The sequence below is a fragment of the Pelophylax lessonae genome (assembly GCF_965119305.1).
Source record: "Pelophylax lessonae genome assembly, chromosome: 11".
Classification (NCBI taxonomy): Eukaryota; Metazoa; Chordata; class Amphibia; order Anura; family Ranidae; genus Pelophylax; species Pelophylax lessonae.
The window spans coordinates 232,717,640-232,730,389 of record NC_138778.1 but is presented as its reverse complement, the minus strand read 5'-3'; positions in this window follow the sequence as shown (position 1 = coordinate 232,730,389).

Here is a 12,750-nt window from a genome sequence, read left to right as displayed (position 1 = left end):
ATTGGAGAGTCCCAGTGCGACGCCCACTTTGCGGTGCCGCACTGATTTCCAAAAGAAGTTCCTGCACTACTTTTGGCGACTTTGGGGGCAATTTCATTCGATATCTGTGCACGAGGCTGCACAGATGTCTGTGAAGTCGCCCCTGAAGTCAGACTGAAATGCGGCTTTGAACTTTAACTTTTGCACGATTTCAAAGCTGCTTTCAGTGTGAATGAGGGCTCAATGTGTGCCTAACCTTGTGGGGGCCATTGATAAGGCAGTACAGCCAGCCCTCCTGTACTGGGCCCGGACCCCATCAGTTCAAAAGGGGCACCTGAGCATTATGGAATTTACTGGCCCCTTTCATTCCAGGATTAACACAGTGAGCGATCAGTACCAATCACTACTGTGTCCATTTATCACTGATGCATAGTGAGCTGTGTTTACTATGCTTCAGCCGGTGAATGAACAGGAAACCTCAGAGCACTTCCTATTCATTCATCTGTGCAGCTGAGGCTACAGAGAAAGGGACTGATAAATCTGTCCCTGTCACTTACGGCCAGAGAAGGGGGGCCCTATCAGGTAAGCTGTATGGGGCCCCGTGAATTCTAACAGCAGCCCTGAACTGTGTGCAATGTGTGCAGCTTTTATTTACCAGTTCTGGACCATCCACCGCATATATACTGCGGCAGTGCGGCCCTCCTGCGCGAACTGACGTAGGGCTATGTCGGTCACGCGCCTGCAGCTAGGGGGCAAGCGCTTGGCAGCGGGGACTCCGATGCACGGGGGGGCGGCAGCTCCGATGGCCGCCTGACACCCGCGATCGCTCCCCGCTGAAAGAGAATGACGGTCGGATGTTATATCAGCTGACCGTTCTTCTCACTGGAATGATCATAGAGCTCCTGTGATCCTTCTATATAGGATCACAGGTCTCTATGGTCATTTCACAAGCCACGCCCCCATACAGTTAGAATCACTCCCCTAGGCTCACATTTAACCCCTTGATCACCCATACTGTTAACCCCTTCCCTGCCGGTGTCATTAGTACAGTGACAGTGCATATGTATAGCACTGATTACTGTAGTAATGTCACTGGTCCCCCCCAAAAGTGTCACAAATGTTAGTTAGGGGTCCGATCTGTCCGCCGCAATGTCGCAGTCCCGCTAAAAATCGTAGATCACCGCCATTACTAGTAAAAAAATAAAAATAAAAATGACATAAATCTTTCCCCTAGTTTGTAGACGCGATAACTTTTGCGCAAACCAAATCAATATACGCTTATTGCGATTTTTTTTTTTACCAAAAATATGTAGCAGAAAACAAATTGGCCTAAAATGTTAAAAAATTTAAATTTTTACATTTTTTTTTTTGGGAATGTCATATAGCAGAATGTGAAAAATATTGTTTTTGTTTTTGTTTTTTTTTTTAGAATTGTCGCACTTTTGTTTATGAAGCAAAAAATAAAAAAATCGCAGAGGTGATCAAATACCACCAAAAGAAATCTCTATTTGTGGGAAAAAAAAAAAAGGACATAAATTTTATTTGGGTACAGTGTCCCACGACCGTGAAATTGTCAGTTAAAGTAACGCAGTGCCGAATCGCAAAATATGGCCTGGTCATTAAGGGGGAAAATCCTTCCGGTCCAGAAGTGGTTAACTGATCTCTTTGTTTCTCATCCCTGAGAGAGAGAAAGTCGCTTCCTCTGTCTTGGTTTTCAACACAGAGCTCTGAGCTGTGATTGGACACAGCCATGAATCATTGGCCATGACTTGCTGACAGACTCCCCCAGTGTGAACCAAGGGAGAATCCCATTAGAAGAAGATAGGTTGGACCCCTAAGCAATAAAGGCTCGGCAGTAAGGGAGGAGATATTTTTTTATATTCTATTTCTTTTTTTCTCTTGTCAGCTTTTTTTTTTTTCTCTCTTTCTTTCTCTTTCTTCTTTTTTGTTCGGGGTTGTTTTCTTTTATAGAAATAGTGAAGTAGAGGTGAGAAGAAGTTAGGGCTCTTTCACACGGGCGATCCGATCAGATCCGCCTGTCAGTTTTTTAGGCGGATCTGATCGGATCCTCCATGCAGCTCTATGGGGCAGTGGGTGTCAGCGGAGACACCTCCACTGACACCCGCTGCCATCCGCATCCGATCCTGTGCGTGAAATCTGGACGGATGGAAACCCTATTTTTCCATCCGTTCAGTAATCGGATCGGATCGGATGAGAGCGGACAAGCGGTCCCCTCTCATCAGATCCCCCATAGAGGGCAGCGGGGGCTGAGACACCTCCCTCTCCGCACTGCAAGCGGAGACGGAGCTGTCATCCGCCGGCTCAGCGGGGATCGCGGATCGATCCTCGCTGAGCAACACGGATCTGCCTACGGAGCATGTGAAAGAGCCCTTAGGGGAATACATTTTGAAAAGTTCATGTAAGAATAGAATTGAATATGATATGAGATGTATTTTGATTTTGTATTGTATGATCTCACCCTGAAACTTCAATAAAATTTATAATTGAAAAAAAAAAAAGACTCCCACAGTGTACAATCACAGCGGGTGTTGGCGTGGAGGGGGGGGGCGCAGAGTGCGCGTGCTTGAATATCGTAAACCTAAGTAAACCTAAATACTACTTTGTCCCATAGGGGATAGAACTTTAAAAAAAATAACACCCCTTCTTTATCTACTTCTGAATCGGAAGATTTGCAATTCGGCACTGCGTTACTTTAACTGACAATTGCGCGGTTGTACCTAAATAAAATTGACGTCCTTTTTTTACCACAATCAGAGCTTTCTTTTGGTGGTATTTGATCACCTGTGCGATTTTTATTTTTTGCGATATTAATAAAAAAAGAGTGACAATTCGGAAAAAATAACAATATTTTTCACATTTTTTTTTTTTATGAAATTCCCCCCCAAAAAATGTAAAAATCTAAATTTTTTAACATTTTCGGCCAATTTGTTTTATGCTACATATGTTTGGTAAAAAAAAAAAAATCGCAAAAAGCGTATTTTGATTGGTTTGCACAAAAGTTATTGCGTTTACTAACTAAGGGAAACATTTTTGTCATTTTTTATGTTTTTTTTTTTTTAACGCGTAATGGCGGCGATATGCCTTTTTTTTTTGCGGTACTGCGATATTGCGGCGGACAGATCGGACCCTTGACTGACATTTTTGACACTTTTGGGGGTACCAGTGACATTACTACAGTAATCAGTACTATACATATGCACTGTTACTGTAAAATTACACTGGCAGTGAAGGGCTTAACTTTTTTTGAAAGGGAGGGGCTATGTGTGTCCCTAGGGGCGTGATTCTAACTGTGATTGGCTGTGGCTTCATGTGCAGGAACAGTGATCAACGGTCCTACATAGTAGAACCGTGTGATCACTATTTCTACACAGGGGAGAATGACAGGCGGCTTTGTTTACATCAGCCGCCTGCCTTTCTCCCTCTGCACCGACGATCGTGAGTGACCGACAGACGATCGGGTCAGCCGGTCACACGCGCGGGGGGGTCCGTGACAAAAAACAATATTTTTCACTTTCTGCTATATAACATTCCCAATAAAAAAAAAAAAATGTAATTTTTTTAACATTTTAGGCCAATTTGTATTCTGCTACATATTTTTGGTAAAGAAAATCCCAATAAGCGTATTTTGATTGGTTTGCGCAAAAGTTATCGCGTTTACAAACTAGAGGAAAGATTTATGTCATTTTAACCGCTTGACGACCGCCACACGATTATTTACTGTGGCGGTCAGCCCCTCACAGGCAAAGTGACGTAGTGCTACATCGCTAGCCTGTGAGCCTCTAGGGGGCGAGCGCGCGCCGCCGGAGGCACGCTCCTGCCCCGCTCGTTCCCTAAGAAGTCCGCACGTTGTGACCGGCGGACCCGATGTCCACCGGCCACTCGCGATCTCCCCGTGGAGAGGGAGAAAGGCAGGCGGCTGATGTAAACACAACCGTCTGTCATTCTCCCCTGTGTAAGAACAGAGATCATACGATCCTGCTATGTAGGATCGTATGTCTCTGCTGTTACACCACTAGCCACACCCCTTTACAGTTAGAAGCACGCCCCTAGGGACACACTTAACCCCTGCATCACCAATAAAGTTGACCCCTTCCCTGCCAGTGTCATTTTTACAGTGACAGTGCATATGTATAGCACTGATTACTGTAGTAATGTCACTGCTAACCCCAAAAGTGTCAAAAATGTCAGTCAAGGGTCCGATCTGTCCGCCGCAATGTCGCAGTCCCGCAAAAAAAAAAAAAGGCAGATCGCCGCCATTACTCGTTAAAAAAAAAAACACCAAAAATGACAAAAATCTTTCCCTTAGTTAGTAAACACAATAACTTTTGCGCAAACCAATCAAAATACGCTTATTGCGATTTTTTTTTTTTTTTTACCAAACATGTAGCAGAAAACAAATTGGCCTAAAATGTTAAAAAATTTTGATTTTTACATTTTTTACATTTTTTTGGGGGGAATTTCATATGAAAAAATGTGAAAAATATTGTTTTTCTGAAAAAACAAAAAACAAATAATAAATTTTTCACATTCTGCTATAGAACATTCCCAATAATAAAAAAAAAAATTAAAAATCTAAATTTTTCATCATTTTAGGCCAATTTGTATTCTGCTACATATTTTTCTTTGAAAAAAAATCCCAATAAGTTTATTTTGATTGGTTTGCACAAAAGTTATCGCCTCTACTAACTAGGGGAAAAATTTATTTCGTTTTTATTTTTATTTTTTTTTACTAGTAATGGCGGTGATCTGCGATTTTTAGCGGGACTGCGACATTGCGGCGGACAGATCGGACCCCTGACTGACATTTTTACACTTTTGGGGGGACCAGTGACATTACTACAGTAATCAGTGCTATAAATATGCACTGTCACTGTACCAATGACACTGGCAGGGAAGGGGGTAACACCAGGGGCGATCAAGGGTTGAGTGTCCCTAGGGAGTGCTTTCTAACTGTGCAGGGGGATGGGGTTGCTGCATGAACACAGAGACCTGTGTTCCTAAATAGGAGGATCCCTGTGTTCATTAGTGCCGGTTCACACTAATACGACTTGTCAAACGACTTGGTCAGCCTGGCAAGTCGCGCACCGTCGCGGTCCATTGTGTAGTACAGGACCGGTTCTAATAGGAGCGACACAAGTCGCTCTGACTTAGAAAAAGGGTCCTGTACTACTTCGGGGCGACCTGGAGGCGACTTGCATTGACATTCATTTTATGAAGTCCGTGCAAGTCGCGCCGAAGTCGCGCTGCACGCCACTTCACAGGTCGCCCCCGAAGTCGGAACGACCTAATGTGAACCGGCATTTACTGACAGAACAGTGGTTTGCCGTGTTTACAACAGCAGACCGCCGTTCTGTCTCCACGGGGAGCCATAACAGGTGCCCAGCGGACATCAGGGCTGCCAGACCCGCTGATTAGCTCCCCCCTGTGGCGAATGGGCACATGCGTGCCCTCCTCGTGCGCGCGAAGCGACGTACAGGACAGAGCCGACCTGCCGCAGTAAATCTACATAAATATGAATATTCCTTATTGGAATCTGTATTACAGGCTCCAGAGTGTGGAATTTTGCACATTACAACACTACCCCCCCCCCCCATCTGGTAATGCTAACAGGGCTCATGTAGAGCAAAAACACATCCCATTTTTATTTTAGACACCCCATAGCTCAGCTGGCATACATGTGCACACCGGAGCACTCATCCCTGCTTGGTATCAAGTTCTGTGCAGGTCCAATTCAGTCCATATGCATGCGTTTTCACACATTATGGGGCAAATAATAAAATGGTGTCGGACTTTTTTTTTTTTCTTTTTTTTTTTTTTGAGTGTCGGATTTGTTTGTTCTCACAGCATGGATACACAGCTGTAATCACAGGCCAGGTCCCATCAAACGCCCACCATAACCCCCAGTCCCACCTGTGCTGAGCGTCTTTGGTTGTCGTCTTTTTTTGTAATGTTTGGACAAGTGAATGTTTCCGATTTCAGAATTTTCTTATTTTTAGCCAATGGAAAGCTCGTTGCTAGGCAAGAAAATGTGTGAAAAATGCACATTACGGCTTCTGATCAGGAGCCGGCGTTCCTGATCATGTGACCACTGTGAGAGCCAATCACAGTGACCACATGACAGAGAAGCCGCGCTCCTTTCCGGCATTAATACCCACTTATATGATCACTGGGAAGAGGTGTCGGGGGTCAATGTGTATATATTTTTTGTATTTTTTTTTGTAAATATGGTAAATTTGTATTACACCATTTTTGGCCCCATTCACACTTCACGTATTGGGAATTGGCATTCCTGCTCATGATTCTGCATGGGCGATTTTCATGCGATTCCACGTCACACATAGGGCACCTTTTTTAATTCACACTTCACGTATCGGGAATTGGCATTCCTGCTCGCAATTCTGCGCGATCGATTTCCGCGTGATTCCATGTCACGCACATGGCAGACTTTTTAATTCGGGGCCCCATTCACACTTCACGTATCGGGAATTGGCATTCCTGCTCACGATTCTGTCTGGGCGATTTTCATGCGATTCCGCATTCCACGCATAGAGCTGCCTTTTTATTTCTGGGCCTCATTCACACTTGGTGAAGCGGGCACTCGTATTGCCAGCTCACAATTCTGTGTGGGCGAGTTTCACGCGACTCCGCATTCCACGCATAGAGCAGCCCCATGTGCATGGCGCGTCTGCCCCCCCCCCCCAAGTTTTACACAATTTTAAAAGGCATGATTTGCAGCTCGATTCTGATGCGTGACAATTGCGGCAAAATCGCTCTCATATTTAGAAAAAATGGCACCCAAACGCGAATTGTGCCTTTTGCAGCACTATGGGGCCAAGGAAAAGAAAATGGAAACTTTGTTGTTTGTTTACACAATGACAATTTTGTTTACATGTAAAAATCAGCCTTGTTTTTTTTTTGCTAGAAAAATACTTGCAACCTCCAAACATTATATATATATATTTGTTTAGCAGTGGCCCTAGAGAATAAAATGATGGGTTTTGCAAATTTTTTTTTTTTTTTTGTCACATGGCATTTGCATGCACATTTTTTGGACAAATACACTTTAAATACCTCCCTCCTTCCGTATAGGAAAATGACTGTGGGCGGGATCTCCTCCGATTCTGGGATGAGGTCATATGACGTTGCCCCAGTGTCAGCACTCTCACATGCCCACAAGGGCACTCTGACATGGCGCAACCCCGATCTCGGTAAAGAGCCAATGACTCGGCTCTTCACACGTGATTGGCTGTGTCCAATCACAGCTGGTCACATGTAAAATGCAGAAGTGTCCTTGCAGGGGAGATCTGTACAGGTAATCAGGGCACTGATCATCAGTGTCCTGATTACAGTGCAGCCCCAACGGTGCCCACTAAGTGACGCCATTCTGTGCTCATCAATGACACCAATCAGTGCCCATCAGTGACTCCAATCAGTGCTCATCAGTGACACCAATCAGTGCCCATCAGTGACACCAATCAGTGCCCATCAGTGATACTAATCAGTGCCCATCAGTGACACTTATTAGTGCCCATCAGTGACACTAATCAGTGCCACCAATTAGTGCCCATCAGTGACACTAATCAGTGCCCATCAGTGACACTAATCAGTGCCACCAATTAGTGCCCATCAGTGACACTAATCAGTGCCCATCAGTGACACTAATCAGTGCCACCAATTAGTGCCCATCAGTGACACTAATCAGTGCCACCAATTAGTGCCCATCAGTGACACTAATCAGTGCCCATCAGTGACACTAATCATTGCCACCAATTAGTGCTCATCAGTGACACTAATCAGTGCCCATCAGTGACACCAATCAGTGCCCATCAGCGACACCAATCAGTGCCCATAAATGAAACCAATCATTGCTCATCAGAGACACCAATCAGTGCTGCCTTTTAGTGCCTTCTCATCAGTGCTGCCCATCAGTGCCGCCATTAATTGCCCATCAGTGCCACCTATCAGTGAGTTATATTAGTGCCTCCTCATCAGTGCCCATCAGTGCTTCCTCATCATTGCCCAGTAGTAAAAGAGAAAAATTACTTATTTACAAAAATTTTTATTTTTAAATGTTCGGTTTTGTTTTTTAGCAAAAAATTTTTTTTTTTAAAAACCCAGGGGTGAATAAATGCCACCAAAAGAAAGCTCTGTTTGTGTGAAAAAAATGATAAAAATGTAATTTGGGTACAGCGTTGCATGACCGCGCAATTGTCATTCAAAGTGTGACAGCGCTGACAGCTGAGAATTGGCCTGGGCAGGAAGGGGGTGAAAGTGCGCAGCATTAAAGCAGTTAATTCATTTTAATGCACACAAACACAATATAATACCCAATTTTTTAGGGTAAATATAAAAGTTGATGTTACGCCGAGTAAACGGATACTTAACATGTCACGCTTTAAAATTGCCCACGTTTGCGGAGTGGTGCCAAACTACAGTATTAACCACTTTACGACCAGTCACTGTGCCTCTACTGTGGCAAAATGGCTCGTTCCCATCCAGCGACGTAGACCTACGTCGCTGGACTCCTCCCCTTGTGGGCAGCGCCCGCGCGCCGCTGGAGGCTCGCTCCCGCTGTATTCAGTCACAGCGGGAGTCGGGCCAGGGGAGGAGTTGCGGCGATCGCCGCTGCTCTTCCCCGATCGTCGGGGAATTGAGTCTGGAGATCCGCCCACTTGTGTAAACAAAGTGGGCGGATCTCCTAAGTGACAGACAGTGACAGATTGCAGGGTTCAGCATAGCTGAACATGCGATCTGTCCCTGTGTCACACAGTCACCTCCCCCCCCCCCACACACATTACTAAGCACCAGGCATACATTAACCCCTTGTTTTATGTTAATTTATCATATACTTTTTTATTCATTATTAAGCGCAGGATATCCCCCTTGATTTTATACATTAACCCCTCCCTCTCCAATAAAATTAATCCCTTCCCTGCCAGTGTCATTTTTACAGTAACAGTGCATATTTATAGCACTGATTACTGCAGTAATGTCACTGGTAACCCCAAAAGTGTCAAAAATGTCAGTCAGGGGTCCGATCTGTCCACCGCAATGTCGCAGTCCAGCAAAAAAAAAAAAAAAAAACGCAGATCGCCGCCATTACTCGTTAAAAAAAAAAACACAAAAAATGCCAAAAATCTTTCCCTTAGTTAGTAAACGCAATAACTTTTGCGCAAACCAATCAAAATACGCTTATTGTGATTTTTTTGTTACCAAACATAGGTAGCATAAAACAAATTGGCCAAAAATTTAAAAAAAATTTAGATTTTTACATTTTTTTGGGGGGAATTTCATATAAAAAAAATGTGAAAAATATTGTTATTTTTTCAAAATGTACGCTCTTTTTTTGTTTATAGCGCAAAAAGTAAAAATCGCACAGGTGATCAAATACCACCAAAAGAAAGCTCTGTTTGTGGGAAAAAAACGACATAAATTTCGTTTGGGTACAGTGTCGCACGACCGCGCAATTGTCAGGTAAAGTCGCACAGCGCCGAATAGCAAAAAGTGGCCTGGACGTAAGACAGCAAAATCCTCCGGTGGTAAAGTGGTTAAAAAATCTCTATACAGCAGGCGACATTTTTAAATACCTTTACAGGTTACCAGTGGAGAGTAACAGAGAAGGTGCGGCGCTAGAATTATTACTCTCCCTAGTTTTACGGTGGCAGGTCGGCTCTCTCCCGCGAAACTGCATATCTGTAAGTCACTTTGCGGGACCGCTAGCAGGGGCGCGTGCGTGCACATATTTGCCACAGGGGAAGCTGATCAGTGGGTCTGGTGGGCGCAATTGCCGCTAGGCACCCCGGATCGCTCCCCTAGGAGACAGAATGTGTTTACAATGGCAGACCGCCGAACACAGGGATCCTCTTCTTTAGGAACACAGGTCTGTGTTTATCCAGCAAGCCCACCCCCCCCCCACAGATAGAAAGCACCCCCTAGGGACACGTTTAACCCTTTGATTGCCCCCTAGTGTTAACCCCTTCCCTACCAGTGTCATTAGTACAGTGACAGTGCATATTTTTAGCACTAATTACTGTAGTAATGTCACTGGTCCACCCAAAAGTGTCAAAAATGTCAGTCAGGGGTCCGATCCGTCCGCCGCAATGTCGCAGTCCCGAAAAAAAAAAGAAAAATCGCAGATCGCCGTTATTACTAGTAAAAAAAAAAAAAAAGTGAATAAATAAACATTACATAAATCTTTCCCCTAGTTTGTAGACACGATAACTTTTACGCAAACCAATCAATATACACTTATTTGGGGTTTTTTTCTCAAAAATATGTAGCAGAAAACAAATTGGCCTAAAATGTTTAAAAATTTTGATTTTAAATTTTTCTTTTATTGGAAATGTTATATAGCAGAAAGTGAAAAATGTTGTTTTTTTTTTTTTTCATTTTCAGAATTGTTGTTCTTATTTTATTTATAGCGCAAAAAATAAAATGATCAAATACCACCAAAAGAAAGCTCTATTTGTGGGCAAAAAAGGACATCGATTTTATTTCAGTACAGTGTCATACGACCGCGCAATTTTACGTTAAAATAACGTAGTGCCAAGACGCAAAAAATGTCATACCAGTACAGAACACATTTCCCAGTCCATGCCAGTACAGATCCTAACACATTACCCAGTCCATACCAGTACAGATCCTAACACATTACCCAGTCCATACCAGTATAGATCCTAACACATTACCCAGTCCATACCAGTATAGATCCTAACACATTACCCAGTCCATACCAGTATAGATCCTAACACATTACCCAGTCCATACCAGTATAGATCCTAACACATTACCCAGTCCATACCAGTACAGCTCCTAACACATTACCCAGTTCATGCCAGTATAGATCCTAACACATTACCCAGTCCATGCCAGTATAGATCCTAACACATTACCCAGTCCATACCAGTACAGATCCTAACACATTACCCAGTCCATGCCAGTATAGATCCTAACACATTACACAGTCCATACCAGTATAGATCCTAACACATTACCCAATCCATGCCAGTATAGATCCTAACACATTACACAGTCCATACCAGTATAGATCCTAACACATTACCCAGTCCATACCAGTATAGATCCTAACACATTACCCAGTCCATACCAGTATAGATCCTAACACATTACCCAGTCCATACCAGTATAGATCCTAACACATTACCCAGTCCATACCAGTAAAGATCCTAACACATTACCCAGTCCATACCAGTATAGATCCTAACACATTACCCAGTCCATACCAGTATAGATCCTAACACATTACCCAGACCATACCAGTATAGATCCTAACACATTACCCAGTCCATACCAGTATAGATCCTAACACATTACCCAGTCCATACCAGTATAGATCCTAACACATTACCCAGTCCATACCAGTATAGATCCTAACACATTACCCAGTCCATACCAGTATAGATCCTGACACATTACCCAGTCCATACCAGTATAAAACCTAACTCATTACCCAGTCCATACCAGTATAGATCCTAACACATTACCCAGTCCATACCAGTATAGATCCTAACACATTACCCAGTAGATACCAGAATAGATCCTAACACATTACCCAGTCCATACCAGTATAGATCCTAACACATTACCCAGTAGATACCAGAATAGATCCTAACACATTACCCAGTCCATACCAGTATAGATCCTAACACATTACCCAGTCCATATCAGTATAGATCCTAACACATTACCCAGTCCATACCAGTATAGATCCTAACACATTACCCAGTCCATACCAGTATAGATCCTAACACATTACCCAGACCATACCAGTATAGATCCTAACACATTACCCAGTCCATACCAGTATAGATCCTAACACATTACCCAGACCATACCAGTATAGATCCTAACACATTACCCAGTCCATACCAGTATAGATCCTAACACATTACCCAGTCCATACCAGTATAGATCCTAACACATTACCCAGTCCATACCAGTATAGATCCTAACACATTACCCAGTCCATACCAGTATAGATCCTAACACATTACCCAGTCCATACCAGTATAGATCCTGACACATTACCCAGTCCATACCAGTATAAAACCTAACTCATTACCCAGTCCATACCAGTATAGATCCTAACACATTACCCAGTCCATACCAGTATAGATCCTAACACATTACCCAGTAGATACCAGAATAGATCCTAACACATTACCCAGTCCATACCAGTATAGATCCTAACACATTACCCAGTAGATACCAGAATAGATCCTAACACATTACCCAGTCCATACCAGTATAGATCCTAACACATTACCCAGTCCATATCAGTATAGATCCTAACACATTACCCAGTCCATACCAGTATAGATCCTAACACATTACCCAGTCCATACCAGTATAGATCCTAACACATTACCCAGACCATACCAGTATAGATCCTAACACATTACCCAGTCCATACCAGTATAGATCCTAACACATTACCCAGACCATACCAGTATAGATCCTAACACATTACCCAGTCCATACCAGTATAGATCCTAACACATTACATACCAGTGGTATTTCAATGCCTGTGCAATTTTTATTTTTTGCGTTATAAACAAAAAAAGAGCGACAATTGTGAAAATATATATATATATAACATTCCCCAAAAAAAATTTAAAAATCAAAATTTTTTAACATGTCAGGCCAATTTGTTTTCTGCTACATATTTTTGGTAAAAAAAAAATAAAAAAAAATCGCAATAAGTGTATTTTTATTGGTTTATCACGTCTA